Genomic DNA, 17,059 nt, shown 5'->3' with positions numbered 1-17,059 from the left:
TTATGGTACGTAGGATAGCCGGTACGGAAAGTTGACCGTCGCTGTTCCCAGAGTCACAATGCGGGGAGCTGTGCGATATACACTACTGGCCATTAAAATTGCTACACCAAGAAGAAATGCAGATGATAAACGGGTATTCATTGGACAAAGATATTATACCAGAACTGACATGTGATTATATTTTCACGCAATTTGGGTGCACAGATCCTGAGAAATCAGTACCAAGAACAAGCACCTCTGGCCGTAATAACGGCCTTGATACGCCTGGGCACTGAGTCAAACAGAGCTTGGATGGTGTGTACAGGAACAGCTGCCTATGCAGCTTCAACACGATACCACAGTTCATCAGGAGTAGTGACTGGCGGTTTGTGACGAGCCAGTTTCTCGGCCACCACTGACCAGACGTTTTCTATTAGTGAGAGATCTGGAGAACGTGCTGGCCAGGGCAGCAGTCGAACATTTTCTGTGTCCAGAAAGGCCCGTAGAGGACCTGCAACATGCGGTCGCGGTCGTGCATTATCCTGCTGAAATGTAGGGTTTCGCAGGGATCGAATGAAGGGTAGAGCCACGGGTCGTAACAGATCTGAAATGTAACGTCCACTGCTCAAAGTGCCGTCAGTGCGAACAAGAGGTGTCCGAGACGTGTAACCAATGGCACCCCATACGCCGGGTGAGACACCAGTATGGCGATGAGGAATACACGCTTCCAATGTGCGTTCACCGCGATGTCGCCAAACACGGATGCGACCATTATGATGCTGTACACAGAACCTGGATTCATCCGAAAAAATGACGTTTTGCTATTCGTGCACCCAGGTTCGTCGTTGAGTACACCATCGCAGGCGCTCCCGTCTGTGATGCAGCGTCAAGGGCAACCGCAGCCATCGTCTCCGAGCTGATAGTCCCTGCTGCTGAAAACGTCGTCGAACTGTTCGTGCAGATGGTTGTTGTCTTGCAAACGTCCCCCTCTGTTGACTCAAGGATCGAGACGTGGCTGCTCGATCCGTTACAGCCATGCGGATACAATGCCTTTCATCTCGACTGCTAGTTATACGAGGCCGTTGGGATCCAGCACGGCGTTCCGTATTACCCTCCTGAACCCACCGATTCCATATTCTGCTAACAGTCATTGGATCTCGACCAACGCAAGCAGCAATGTCGCGATACGATAAACCGCAATCGCGATAGGCTACAATCCGACCTTTATCAAACTCGAAACCGTCATGGTACGCATTGCTCCTCCTTACACGAGGCATCACAACAACGTTTCACCAGGCAACGCCGGTCAACTGCTGTTCGAGTATGAGAAATCGGTTGGAAACTTTCCTCATGTCAGCACGTTGTAGGTGTCGCCACCGGCACCAACCTTGTGTGAATGCTCTGCAAAGCTAATCATTTGCATATCACAGCACCTTCTTCCTGTCGGTTAAATTTCGCGTCTGTAGCACGTCATCTTCGTCGTGTAGCAACTGTAATGGCCAATAGTGTAACAACAGGATTGATTTGATAATACTGTTGAAGACAGGCTTAGTGACCTCCAGTATGTGGCAAGAATGGTATGCTGAACAGTTGGTAAAACTCAATGTTTGCTGTATGTTCTTTTTTTTAATTTTGGCAGAATAAGTAGCTGAATGTGGGTAAACAGAGATAGTGAATAATATACACTGAGGTGATAAAAGTCACGGGATACCTCCTAAAATCGTGTGAAACCTGCTTTTGCCCGGCCTAGTGCAGCAACTCGACGTGGCATGGACTCAATAAATCGTTGGAAGTCTCCTGCAGGAACATTGAGTCATACTGCCTCTACGAAAGTGGTGACGGTGCACGATTTTGCACACGAACTAACCTCTCGATAAATGGTCATGTCGGGCGATCTGGGTGGTCAAACCATTCACTCGAACTGTCCAGAAAGTTCTTCAAACCAATCGCGAACAACTGTGGCCTAGTGACATGGCGCATTGTCATAAAAAATAAAAAATCCATCGTTTGGCTGCAAATGGTCTCCAAGTAGCCGATCACAGCCATTTCCAGTAAATGATCGGTTCAAAGAGCAACCATTCCAGTCCATGTAAACACAGCCCACACCATTACGAAGCTACCACCAGCTTGCACAGTGGCTTGTCGACAATCTGTGTCCATGGCTTCGTGGGGTCTACGCCACACTAGAACCGTATCATTAGCCCTTACCAATGAAAATCGGGACTCATCTGACCAGGCCACGATGCACTGACAACTCCACGTAAACGCCGCTGCTCTGTCTTTAAGCGAAGACCGTCGGCCACTGCGTAGTCCGTGGTTAGAGGTAATGCCTGAAATTTGGTATTCTCTGCAGACTTTTGACAATTTGGCTCTCGGAATATTAAATTCCCCAACATTTCCCGAAATGAAATGTCCGATGCGACTAACTCCAACCACCAGCCCGCGTTCAAAGTCTGTTAATTCCGTTCATGTGGCAACATCGTCTGATTACAAATGACAGCTCCGCCATTGCACCGCCCTTTTATACCTTGTGTACACGTAACTACCGCCATCTGTATATGTGCATATTGTTATCCCGTGACTTGCCATCTCTGTGCGTATCTGTGGTTTGTCTTCTATGAAGACGGCAATAAAAAATATATGTAGTATAATCAGTGTGTATCTTATAACATGCGTAATAAAGTGAACACACTAATGTAAAAACACTACCTGGTTAACCCTGTTTTCATTCCCTCCTTGACCAGGGTACGTTATGTCATATTAAAATAGGATAATACAAGACTCCACACTACAGTTCATACCACAAAAACCTTTATCCTTGACTAACCTACTCAGTCCCTCGACTTCTCACCCACAAAGCAAGTCTGAGATGCGATGGAGAGTGTACACTTTCATACTGGCCTCGAGTTAATAATCTTCATGAACTGACACAGAATTTGTTTCACGCATGGCAAAAAAGAACTCTTCAAGATGAAATACGGAGCCTGTTTGCTTGCATGTCAAAACGAGTACAAAAACGTATTCGCTCCTGGCGGTTACATCTGACACTGATATTGATGATGCACATAATTTTCGAATTTAATGACTGTTTCATTATTGAGTGCCTATTGTGTGACGAATATCTTCACAAATCTGGTGTTCACGGTGTAAGACTTTCCGTCGGTGTAGATGTCAAACGTGACACGTATTTGATGGCAGTTTGTTCCAGCCAGTGGCAGCTCCACAAGGCTGGGAGGGCTGGGATGCAGACAAGAATACCAGGCCAGATCAAGAGAGCCATCAGTATGCGACGACGCAACAGTCTGCCGGATCAGCGAAGGCGCCTCTGCTGGCATTAAGTGCAACTAGCGATGAGTAACGGCCTGCAAGGCGCAGTGCGGCGTCAACCATAACCCGCACTCGCCCGCCACGAGGGTGAAACTCAAACAGGAACTTCTGGTGTCACGCCCTTGGCTCGCTGCCACGCCACTTGGAGCGTGCAAGTTTATCCATCCGTCATCTCGCTTTCTTATTGGCTGATTTTTAGTCTTCCACGTTTTCGTTTCATAGTGAACGGAATTTGGTTTCATCACAATGTGCTTCTGAATACGAATTCTCGTGTGTATTGCGCTCTTTGAATTGCGTTGTAAATATGTTACTCGTATTGTCATTGCGTTCTTCCCGCTTCTGCAATACTTGGGGGAGGGGGGGGGGACAATTCCAAATTTGTTTTAGTTTCATAAAAAACAGAAGCTGCTTTCGTTGGATGATGTTCTGCAGACTTCTGTGAATCTGCTGCTGCTTAGAATCTGAGTGTGAACTGCTCGATTTAAATGCATTGTAAGTATATTGCTAGTATTCTACGTTACTTTTAGTTTGCATCCGTTTTCTGTACTTTTTCCCATGTAATGCAGAATTCCGCGTTAGCAGGTTTTGACAGTATTGATATTCAAATTGATTATGCCTTGCCAAGGAGTGAGTATCGGTATGTAATTCTGTTTTGAATGGTGTTGGTTCCAGCCACTGAGTGGCACGCATTTCACAGTGTCTTGCAGAGTATGGATGTAGATGTAAATGAGTAGCCTTATGCTCTGTAGTCTTGGTGAGTAGAGAGCTCATCCTTGCAAATGTTAAAACTGCGACAGCAATTACGCAAATATTTTCATACATTATCAACAGGTACGACAAACAGTACACTTCAGCAAACGTCAATGAAAACTTTGGTGACCTACACTAAATGCGGGAGTGCGAAAAACGGACAATAACAAAAATAAGGTGGAATACGAGCAATATGTTTACAGTTCATTTAAATCGAGCAATTCACGTGTGGATTCATAAGGAGTAACAAGCAGATATGAGTCCACAGAATACCATCTGACGAAATCTGTTTCTATTGCATATGAAACAAAAACAATTGTGGAACCATTTACCCTATGCACTATTACGGATGAGAGCAAAAATTAAGCAGAATACGAGCAACATATTTACGTTGTAATTCAGTGAGTGCAATACGCACAAGAAGGTCGTAATCAGGAACATAATTTCCACTAGATAACAGCCACATGGTCGAAATTGCAATATTGGGCACTACAAATATACACCGATAGCCGAAGAAATTGGTGCACCTGCCTAATATCGTGTAGGGCCCCCGCTAGCACACAGAAGTGCCGCAACACGACTTGGCATGGACCCGATTAATGCCTGAAGTAGTGCTGGAGGGAATTGAAACCATGAACCCTGCAGTACTGTCCCTCTTCGGAACAGCATGTTGCAAGGCATCCCAGATATGCTAAATAATGTTCATGTCAGGGGAGTTTGGTGGCCAGAGGATGCGTTTAAACTCAGAAGAGTGTTCCTGGAGCCACTCTGTAGCAATTCTGGACGTGTGGGATGTCGCATTGCCCTGCTGGAATTGCCCAAGTCCGTCGGAATACACAATGGACATGAATGGATGCAGGTGATCAGACAGGATGTTTACGTGCGTGTCACCTGTCAGAGTCGTAGGTAGCTAGACATATCAAGCGTCTCATATCACTCCAGCTGCACACGCCCCATGCCATTAACGAGCCTCCACCAGCTTGAACAATCCCCTGCTGACATGCTGGGTCCACGGATTCATAAGGTTGTCCACATACCCGTACAAGTCTATCTGCGCGATACAATATGAAACGAGACTCGTCTGAACAAGCAACATGTTTCCAGTCGTCAACAGTCCAATGTCGATGTCGACGGGCCCAGGTGAGGCATAAAGCTATGTGTCGTGTAGTCTTCAAGGGTACACTAGCGGGCCTTCGGCTCCGAAAGCCCATATCGATGATGTTCCGTTGAATGTTTTGCACACTGACACTTGTTGATGGCCCAGAATTCAAATCTGCAGCAATTTGAGAAAGGACTTCACTTCTGTCACATTGAATGATTACCTTCAGTCGTCATTGGTCCCGTTCTAGCAGGACCTTTTTCTGGCCGCAGTGATGTCGGAGATTTGATATTTTACCAGATTCCTGATATTCACGGTACGCTCCTGAAATCGTCATATGGGAAAATCCCCACTTCATCGCTACCTCGAAGGTGCTGTATTCCAGCGCTCGTGCGTCGATTATAACACCACGTTCAAACTCACATGTCTTGATTACCTGCCATTGTAGCAGCAGTAAGCGATCTAACAACTGCGCCAGACACTTGTCTTACATAGGCGTTGCCGACCGCAGCGCCCTATTCGGCCCGTTTAAATATCTCTGTATTTGAATACGCATGTACATACCAATTTCTTTGGCACTTCAGCGTATATACTTTACCATCAGACTACCAGACCCATCCATAAGGTATAAATGAAAAACATTATCATATAGTATTCGTATTTCGAAAAGGATTAATATAGATATCTACACCATATTTCTTGTATTCGAAGTTCATCGCCACGCCACTTGGAACACTGCTGTCGTCCCTTGTTTCCATGTCGTAACACGGGCCTTGCTCTTCTGATGTTTTGGCGTTCTGTGTCGCCCACTCTCTGGCTAGTTGCAGACAGCGACCCTGCAGCAGTCAGTTCCGGTCGACTGCACTCTTCTACAGAGACAGCTGAAAAAATTCCTGCCACGAAATTTCTGAAATAATTTACTGGAGGCAAAAATTCTTTCGCGCTGACAAAGCGAGCTCTTACGATTCGAGCGCGTGTTCGTTTTTCAAGAGTTGAGAACCGTGAGTAGGGTCTGAGAGAGTGAGCCAGCAAATCGTGTCGTGAGGGGGGGTGGAGGGCGTGGGGGGGGGGGGGGGGGAGGCGTGGTGTAGGCAGAGTCTTGAGTGAAGTATAGTTATGCAGAACCAGCGGAAAAATGCTCTTGTCAAGGCACAATAAAGGCGAATATGTTTCTCTTTAGAAGACTCTGATGAAAAGTGTGAAACCAGCTACCTCAATTGTCATTCCCTACCCTCATCAAAAATTTTGGCATGCGAATGTATTCGCGCTGTTTTAACTCAGAACATTCTAAATCCTTTTATCTAGTCTCTCTTTGCAGTTAAGCATATCCCTCTCACTGTCACAGTCTGTCTCTCTCCCGCTGTCTTCGTTTTCTCTTGTTGATCTACTGTATATCCCAATGCCACTGTCTTTCCTCTCACTTACATTGTCTCCTTTTTTTCTTTCTTTCCCACTGTCAGTGTCTGTTCCTCAGCAACCCAGAAATTTTGGGTGGAGAGGGGGGAGGTCAAATTATTTCTTCCCCTTTACCCATGTGTTTAAAATTTCGGCCCAAAATACGTCTTCCCCTGTACTTATGTGTTAAAGTTCGCCGCTCTGGAAACCTGTGTATTGACTCCACTCATCTGTAATTTTCATTTCCATTGCCTCCTCTCGCTTTTGTTCCCACCGCTTCTCTCTCAATCCGTCTCTCTTTCTCTTTTACTAACACTGTCTCTCACTGAACATAAGTATCTTCTCTCTCTTTGGCTCCCACTGCTATTGTCTTCATTCATCTCTCTTTCTCTTTAACTGTCACTCCCTCTCTCCCACTATCACTGTCTCCTCTCTCTTCCCCTTCCACTGGCATTGTCTCCTCTCTCTTCCGTGGTCACTGTCTCTCTGCTACTTTTCTTCAGTACAAGAAAGCACAAGTATGTTCACATGCAAAATGTTTGGTGAGGAAGGTCGAATGAGGACTGAGGCACCTGGTTCCCCACTTCCCTGTCAGAGTATTTTGAAGAGGAACATATACCACTTTTTTGTGCTCCGACAGGAGCAGTTTTCCTCTGCTTCCCTTTTTTTCCTGCTGCAGCAACGTGTGCTGCTTATACATAACGGATTCTATAGGTCAGTAAAGTTCTGCTAGTTTATTTGTGTACTTCGATACCTGTGTATCCTTTGACACACACAGACAACGAAACAGGTTGGTGTAGTATAAGGTTAACATTAACATCGTTTACTTTATGTTTTTTCTGGATAGTTAGCTCATGGACCGAAATTCAGCGGACACTCCAGGCTTGTGGTTTGCATCTCAAACGAGTAAAAATGTTATTAGAAATAGTTTATTGAATTTGCAGTCTTTCGAGCTTAACGTAATTTATGGCAGTCATTTTCAGTTCTTTTCAGGCATATTAAGACCCTTTCGAGCCCTTTTCTGTCACTGCACTACCACTTTTGACATATCTGTATAGGCGTGAAGTGTGTCTTATACACAGACAGCGTGTAATATAGGGGAAAAAAATGCTGACTAAGACACAGTTTGGTGACTTCAGAACCCTTCCGATGACCCTAGAACCCCTCCACTATGTCAGTTAAGACTACGTTTACGCCTCAGACCGGATATTACGTACGTATTTTACGTGCGTAAGTGCGGTAACGCTGAACCTCTTGACCTCGGAAACTGATAGTGATATCGAAAAAATTTCGAGTTTCCCCTGCAGCATCATCTTAAGAACATACGATAAAGATTTCGACGATTTGCAGTGAACAGACATTATAGAAGTGGCCATCCCCCAATTCGTACTTTTTGTACTCAAAAATCATGGTTTTTCGAGGTTTTCTCAGCAAGCTCCCACGAACAAATGGTGCTTTTACAAGCCGCCTAAGGTCCACCCTAGCCCACACGTAATAAAAAAGAACGAACCGATTTGTTTAATTTGCCTCGGCTGCAGGAAATTTGTAAAGTTTAATTGGAAATTTGTGGTAAGATCTTATGGGACCAAACAGCTGAGGGCATCGGTCCCTTAGCTTACACACTACTTAATCTAACTTAAACTATCTTACGCTAAAGACGACACACACACACACCCATGCCCGAGGGAGGATTCGGACCGTGGCAAGACGCCTAAGACCGAGCGGCTGTGTAATGTTTAAACTTTGGTCCAGTACTGTAGGATAGCTACAACATGCCCATTCTTCCGATAGGTACACATGGTTGCTTGGCCAAGGGCTATCCAAAACATTTGGGCCCTTATCTTTGTTACCAATAGAACTCGAGATATAGCCCCTGGAAAATCCCATTTTTTGCGCGCCGCTTTTTGGAACATATTGGTGCCGCGTGCAACCTGTTAATACGATCTTTTGCAGACCCGCTAGCTGTGGCTTACAAGTTTTGCGAGATATACGTTTGTGCGTAGGATTCTCCTGCTCAATTGCACCTTTCCTACCGCGTGGTGCTCCCCACCGCTACCACTGTCAACTCCCCTACCACACCGTCTGCGCAACTATGTTGTTGTTGTGGTCTTCAGTCCTAAGACTGGTTTGATGCAGCTCTCCATGCTACTCTATCCTGTGCAAGCTTCTTCATCTACCAGTACCTACTGCAACCTACATCTGCGCAACTATGGAACAAGTTATTTTGTGGGCGCCCCACCAGCAGAGGGAAGTTGCTTCCTTCCGCTCTCCCCTCCCCCCCCCCCCTACTACCCCTTCCGCCAGAAAAATGATCTTCACAAACCAAATTCGAATCCTGCCCCGCAACACAGACATATGTATCAGTTCAGTATGAGTTTGAAGAAAGGAAGAACATATAATGGACATTGACTTGTAACGAGTAAACCGGAATTATTCGTCGTGAAATCTGAAATCTATTTCAGCATTCGCCGTTAATGAAACGTAAGTAGCGCCCCCATCTCCCTCCCCACCCCGGCTCAGATTCTGGGTACGCTCTTGGCTATACGAGGCAGAAGATTAATTAAAGTATTCTGTGGGAAAGGTGGTACACGAAATCAACAATAACGCTGTGTTCAGATTTAAGTGACCCAATATTAACAACTGTGTGTGCATGATGTGAAACAATAATTGTCCTACATGAGACTTTGCAGCGAGATTTCCAGAAGGCGCTAACCTGAGTGAAATAGTATCCCAAAGGTATTTGCGATTACTAGTGCAGATTGAAGCACTATTAGGTTGAATATGCTGACCAACGAGCAGTCACTTCAACTACAAGTGTCGTTCATTAGAATTTATTGGTATAAACTATGTGCGGCCTACCATCGATGAATTGCAACATTATGAAATTGTATTAACTTAATTGGGCCATGGTGTTGGTACAACAACATAGTCACAGCTCTTAACTTCCGCTTGTTTTACTGTATGTGAGTTCTTCACCACTACCAAAAATATCTGATTGCCTTTAATTAAAACTGCGACCATCAATTGTAGTGGGCATAGGATCATAAAGATTGGACCGTGGATCAATGGAAAAGTGTTGCACGGTCGGATGAATCATTTACTGTTACACCAGGTCGATGATCGTTTCCACATACGCTGCCATCCAGGCGCCATGCATGCGCATTGGTAGGACTAGTATTATGCTATGGAAGGCGTTTCACCTGGGCTCCATGTGATGTGTGACAGCAGTCCGAGGCACCGTGACAGCTGTGGACTACGCGAACATCATTGCAGACTACCTGCACCCCTTCATGCTCCCTCACAGCGATGGCGTCTTCCAACATGATAACTGTCGGCGTCGCAAGGCCAGAATCATCCTCCAGTGGTTTGAGGTACAGGATGACAAACTCACATTGACGTCTCGGCCACCGTATTCGCAAGATCTGAACCCGTCGGAATACACCTGTGATGCTGTCGGGCATCAGCTCTGTGCCCACAAACTACCAGCCCGTAATTTACGGGAACTGCGTGACCTGTGCAAAGACATGGACAGATCCACGTAATTTCATGTAAATTTAACGTCGCAAAACCGACGAAAAGCTCAAAAATGTGCACTTATTTATTGTAAATAACTTTAAATAACTTATGTAGATTAATTTTTTAAATGTAATTATTGTTTCGTAAATAATATTCCGAAGACATGACGGCAGTCAGCCAGTGGCAATTGCGATCGATTGTAACAGGTTTTTTGTTTTTGTTTTAGAAATTAAGTGAAGAGCGTTCCTGCTCGGATCTCTCTCTTTTGCCTGTTAGACTTTATTCTGATAGGACGCACTATAGCTGTGTTCCATACGTATCATTAATTCCTTTTATGTGTAGTCAAATGTGTTGTACGTGTCATGTATTAGCTTTAGAACCATTTGCAATTAATTTGGAGTTGCACTCACCTCAGACTACGAGAAAGCAGGTTAAGACAGTACGGAAGCGTCATGTGCAGAAAAGCAGAGTCAGTGGCAAGAACAGCTATGCACCTGGACATAAATGGCCGGTGACCTCATGGCAGACCCAAGACACGATGGATGGACTGTATCAAGAAGGGTATGGATTCATCAATGCCCTTGACGTACCCAAATGGAGGTAGATGTGTCAACAAGCGGATCCTGTTAGTGCGGGATAAACGCTAAAAAGAAGAAGTAGCTAATTCTCATGAGTTCTCATTTTAACAGTTCTCCTAATAGATTTACGATGTGTGAAATGTTTTTAATGCCTTATTGCAATGACCAACACTAGGTTAACGGATCGTGACGTGGAGACGCAATAGCCGAATACGATTCATATTCTGCCATTTATTCATTTGCAACCGGCTACACTGCCCCTGAGGTTAATTGCCGATCACCACGAAGCGTTCTGCAAACGTGAATGCAAGCGCGGAACCTTAAATGACCTGGCCACAGTCTTCAAGCTATGATTCCGTTTCGCTCGTAAATAACGGATACTGGCCTCGCTAAAATGATGGTGGAGTTGAAAGGTGTAATCTTTTCTGAATTTTATAGCATTTTTCTAGAAGTCAGTTTGTCCACTAACAAAGATGCATCCACCATTAACAATGCCCGTCCGCTCCAGTTTATTTTAACAGTTTCCTCCCCAGGGATTAATTTCAGTTTCTATTTGAAGTCAAATTACGAGGGTTAAATGAAAAGTAATGCCTCCACCTTCGTTAACTGGGTTTGGATGAGAATATTTTAATAAATCAAATGCAGAAATAATCCTTAGAATGTGACTTTTAATCACCAGTCAATTGGATACATTTCTGCCAATGATGAACACGTTTTCTGAAGCCGTCACGGAAGAGGTCGACACTCTGTTTCCGGAACCACACTCTCACGGTTCTCTCAATGTCTTCATCAGAAGCATAATGATGTCCCCGCAGATCGTCTTTCATTATCGGGAACAGATGGAAGTCAGACGGTGCTAAATCTGGACTGTATGGAGGATGCTGTACGGTGGTGAGATTCAGTCTCTGAAGTACTGCTGTGGTGGTACATGAAGCATGTGGTTTGGCATTGTCATGCTGCAGGAAAACATTTCCATTTTCCTTTCGGACCTTTGTTAGCTGTCGTATCCGAGTTCACAGCGTTGTGATGTAACGCTCTGAATTTATTGTTGTTCCACGATCAAGGAAATCAACATGGATAACACCATCTGCGTCCCAGAACACTGTGGCCATGATTTTCCCAGCTGAGGGCTGCGTCTTGAATTTCTTTTTCTGGAGCAAGTCTTTGTGACGATATTCCATAGACTGACGTTTCATCTCTGGGTCGTAATGGTGTACCCACGTTTCGTCTCCTCTTACAATTGAATGGAGAAAAGCGTATCTTCATTCTAGTAACGTGAGAGGAGTTCCTGGCAAATTTCAAGCCTGTGGCCTTTCATTTCAGGAGTCAGCATCTAGTGTACCCATCGCGCACAGATCTTCCAACAGTAAAGCAAAACAATAATGTGATGCACACGTTCTTGTGAAATGCCGATTGTGCTTGCAGTTTCTCTCTGAGTGATACGACGATCGTTCTAAATCAATCCGTCAACGTTTTGCTGCCGGCCGGAGTGGCCGAGCGGTTCTAGACGCTTCAGTCTGGAACCGCGCGACCGCCTCGGGCATGTATGTGTGTGATGTCCTTAGGTTAGTTAGGTTTAAGTAGTTCTAAGTTCGAGGGGTCTGATGACCTCCGATGTTACGTCCCATAGTGCTCAAAACCATTTTTGAACATTTTGCTTGTGAAACTCGGTGGTTGCTGTCACAGGACGTCCAGCTCTTTGTTTGTCATGCAGGTCAGATGTTCCCGCCTCAACATCTTTAAACTTACTCGCCCAACGACGCACGGTACTCACATCAACACAATCACCATAAACTGCTTTCATTCTCTGATGAATCTCCTTTGGGGTGACACCATCTGCTATCAAGAATTCAGTCACTGAAAGTTGCTTAAATCGCATTGACCGACCGTCTACGCAGGGTTCCATGCTTTACACTGTAACAGCACAACCACTCAATGCTAAGGCTTCCCGTCAACTGGAGCTGTAGAGAAGAGGCTACGGAACAAGCCAGTACCTGCCGCATACCAATGCTGCCAACTGTTGAAGAGTTACGAAGATGGAGGCATTAACTTTCAGTCAACCCTCGTATCATTCATTTTAGCAATCTTGCATGAGCAGACGCGTCATTTTGGCGCCCAACATGGGACGCGGAAAATCGTTACACATATTACATATGTTTGCTCCCTTTTTCATGTACCCAGTCTGTGGGAGGACGAAGTACGAATCTGATGATACTGCGATCGGATGGAATGTTAACCGGCGCGTATCTCTGAAACCAGTAAATCATTAAAGTCCTCACACGCCGTGCTGTAAAAAAGGTAAGGGGCGTCACATTGCTAGCCCGCCTTTACATTTCGGAAACTTCTTTCATAATTCCCGCACTTCATGTGTGGCTCATTAATTACAAGATTTGTAAAGAATTATTTTCATTGTCGTTCATGTAAAATATATTCTTACAAGGCATTGTTGTATCATAAGTTGCCAAAATGATTGCTCTTGCACCGCGGGTCGCCAAGAAAAACAGTCTGCTGTCTCAGGAATTGGCATCAATTTTGTCTTTCGTAGTTGTAAATTATTTTTCCACAGTGTTTATGTATTTGTTTGTTGTTTTTATAAGTGTGTCATTATTTCGATTTCTGGAATTAATTTCAACTTCTCTGGTTTATTGGTGATTATGGCAAAAATAGGAGAGCCTGAAAGCATAGATACAAATTAAGAAAAAGAAAACCAGACGCCAGTCGATGGCGACAATGAAGTCGAGCCGACTGAACAGAAGGCAGATTGTGATACAGAAATGTCAGAATCTGGAGTAGAAAATGTAAATGCCTTGTTTGAGGAGTGGATGTACAACCGCAAATTTGCAAACTGGTCATGCTGACAGCACAATCAGCTTTGTTCTTTAGAGAACAAAGTTTACATATTGCCAAAAAACAATCTGAAATCACAGAAAATAAATTCGGACAACAAATCGAAAGCAGTGAAAATTCGTGTAGAGAACAGTCAGAGAATTTTCGGCAATAAAGTTTAGTTATTGTAAACGAACAATCGGACAAAATCGAAAATAAATTTAAATAATAAACTGAAAATTTAAAACAGCAAAATGTCGCAATCGCTAAATATCAGTGCATAGATTTGATACAAAGTTCGATGCCGTAGAAGAAGATAAGTATAAGGATCATTACGACATTGGACGAAGTCAAAACAGAAATTTCAAATTTGACTAAGACGTAACGCGAGATAGCAGGAATCGTAAATAAATTGTCAGATGATGTCACAAAAATAAAACATAAGCAATCCGAAATAGACTAACATCTCGAACCTCACTAGCGAGGTAAATAAGTTGTCTCTTGAGCAGGGTCAGAGGGTATTACAGGATTTTCTCAGGGAGAAAAATGTGATTAAAGCATTTCGGGAATGGGTTTCTAAAAAAGACAGCGAAATAACGAAAAAGAACGAACAAGAAAAATGTGCTGCGGTGCAGGCCACATGCACCAAAGTTGTGTCCCAGCCAGGAACTGCAGACGAAACTGTTCACAAAGAACTTGGTGAAATACGGAAAATTTTAACATAAGATTTACTGCAATGGCGAAACAATGTTAATGCTCAAGTAACCGGCATCAAACAACGGGTCGAAAGAGTTGATAACACGCTGCATGACACTACAGACGCCAGCGCACATGCTGCAAACTTATGGGACTGTACCGATGTACAACCCGCAAGTACAAAATTAAGTAACATCTTGTGGTACATGAGCAGGGCACAGCTACGATTCTGCGGACGCAGCACCAACATTGGCAGCCGTGCATTTGGAAGGCCTTCATAAGTATAGGAGTTTCAGGTGTTTATTCCAGAAACAAGTTTCCACATCCAGTGATAATACCACGGTCTAACATAACAGTCGCTACACTTCGCCTCGAATTTGTTGCCTACCACGCCAGCAGTGCCCCAAGTGGCCAGTAAGTTAAACTTTTGAGTTCGGTGCGATCGTGATAGCGAACAGTAGTTGTTTATTTTGATTTCTACAATGGTTTTTACAAGCGGGAGCGTCTGTAGAGCAATAAATTGCAGCAACAACAGGAAGAAGACTCCACAGCTGTATTTTTTTTATGTTTCCCAAGGATCCTGAGAGGTATATACCATCATGTTACTAAACTGTATCGTCAGGATTCGCTTGCAAACTACATGGGTATTACTGATTAATGTCTCGTTTTAGGAGCACACACATCTAGAGGGTTGGATCCCCTCCTTCGAAAACGACAGATTGCAGAGCCTGGGCTACCCTCAGGGTGGAATCTCCATCTTCGAAGCTTGTTGCTGTTGCTGTCTGCCTGTCTGTCTGTCTGACTGTCTGTCCACTGCTCGCTGTTGTAGTTGTTCGTCCGTCCATCTTTCCGTCCGCCTGCCTGCCTACCTGTTCGCTGCCGCCTCTGCCACCACCGCCACCGCCGCCAGAGGATTCTGGGCCGCCACCTTCTTGACGCCATCGTCCAGCCACTGCCTGGAGAGAGATTCACTGGCCCGCTTTCATCGCTTGCCGGAGGGGCTGCTGTCCTCTCGCACTGCCACTGCCACCACCGCCGCCGTTGTCACCTCCGTCGCCGTCTTCACCCCACTCTCGCACGCTGCCACTATGTCCCACCCCACCACCTCTATCATTTTCACATCCCCCTCCGCTGCTCCTCCCACCATCGCTTGGAGCTCCTCCTCGACCCTCATTCCCGTCCTTCCTTCCCTCCCTGTCCACCCCACTCCTGCGCCGTTTTCGGCTGTAACTACCCCCAACTCTCCCTCCCCTGTCACTGTCGCCCTGTCGACGTCTGCAGACTTTCCGCCACTCCCTGCACCACCTACAACAGGCGCCAACCCAGCACGGATTTCGGCTCGCCAGTCCACAGTCTCTGTTCCACCCATGCCCCCTCCCTCTGCATCATCCACCCCTCAGAGCGGTACTGCTCCCCGCCATCTCTCCCTTCATCCCATCCCCCAGCCCCCTCTCCACCCTGTCGTGTCCACGAAACTTTCCAAGTGCCCAAATGTTGACCCTTCCCCTGCAATCTCCTCAAAGAAAACCCCCGATCCCCGTGACCCACTCACGCCCATGGTCACGACCCCAACCCCCACCCATGCCACACCTGCCACCCACACCTTTGTCCTCTCCAATCCTGACCCTCAATTCCTAGATGCCCGCACCCTCTCCCTGGCTGTCCGTAAATGCTACCCCAATGCCCCTGTCTCCCTTCTTATTCCTCGCAAGGACTCGGTCCTCATTAAATCCCCCAATGCTTCCTTCCACACCAATCTCCTCTCCCGCATCCCACGTATCCAATTTGGCCAACGTGCCACCCTCACTCCCTACCATACCCCGTCCTCTCCCCGTCAGCCTCAACCCCCCCCCCCCCCCCCGACGTCTGCCGACCTTCACCGCCGTGATCACGAAGCTTAGCCCTGTGTTCATGGAAGCTGAGGTGTTGGCAGAACTCAACTCCCAGCCCAATATCGAAATCTGCTCGGCCCGTCGCATCTTTAATGATGCCGGGCCGACTTATCTTATGCGGATATTTACCGAATCCTCCTCCTCCATTGACCGCCTCCTTACCAAGGGAGCCCTAATATACAATTGCCGTTACAAAGTGGACCCCTCCCGTTCCCCAGTCCAATCCTACCGCTGCCAACGCTGCCTCACTTACAATGACCAAGTTACTTCTGCCTGCAAGAACCCCCCTACTTGTCCCCACTGCCAAGCTTCCCACTTCCTCAAGAATAGCACCAACCTCACCTCTCCCCTCTCCTGCAACACCTGTAACGAATCACATCCTACCTACTTCTCGAAGTGTAAAGCGAAACCCCCTCCAGTCAACCCTGAGCTCACTGTCCCTGTCCGTCCTGTTGATGACCCATCCACCCCAACGACTCACTCTGACCTTCACCTACTGCAGAGGACATCATCTGTTTCATCACCATTGTGCTCCAAAACATCCACCCCTTCCAGCGCTCCCACACCCTTTCCCAAATCGCCCTTGCTGCCCGTTCCATCTTCCATCTTACCACCTGTGCCACCTACTCCCACAACCAGGCCCACTTCACCTTCACCCCCCTCACCACCCTCGTCTAACTCTCCCCTCCCATGGTACAACAACACTGCAGTATCCTGTACCACAATATTTGCTCTCTGCCCACTCACAAACCCCTCTTCCTCCACACCCTCCATCAGCACCGTGTGGATGCCTTCATCCTCAATGAAACCTTTCCTCAACCGCGTATCTTCATCTCCTCAACTCCGTATACCCTTAACCACACCGATAACCCGTACCCTCTGGCGTGTGGTGGAGTTGCTGTAGGCCACCTCCCTCTTCGGCCCCAACCTCTCCTTAACAATCCTGCCGACCATCTCACCCTCAGCCTCTTTTTCCCCACCCTTACCATCAGCTGTGCCAC

The sequence above is a fragment of the Schistocerca cancellata genome, chromosome 2 (genome assembly GCF_023864275.1).
Source record: "Schistocerca cancellata isolate TAMUIC-IGC-003103 chromosome 2, iqSchCanc2.1, whole genome shotgun sequence".
NCBI classification, from domain to species: domain Eukaryota; kingdom Metazoa; phylum Arthropoda; class Insecta; order Orthoptera; family Acrididae; genus Schistocerca; species Schistocerca cancellata.
This window is presented reverse-complemented; position numbering follows the sequence as displayed.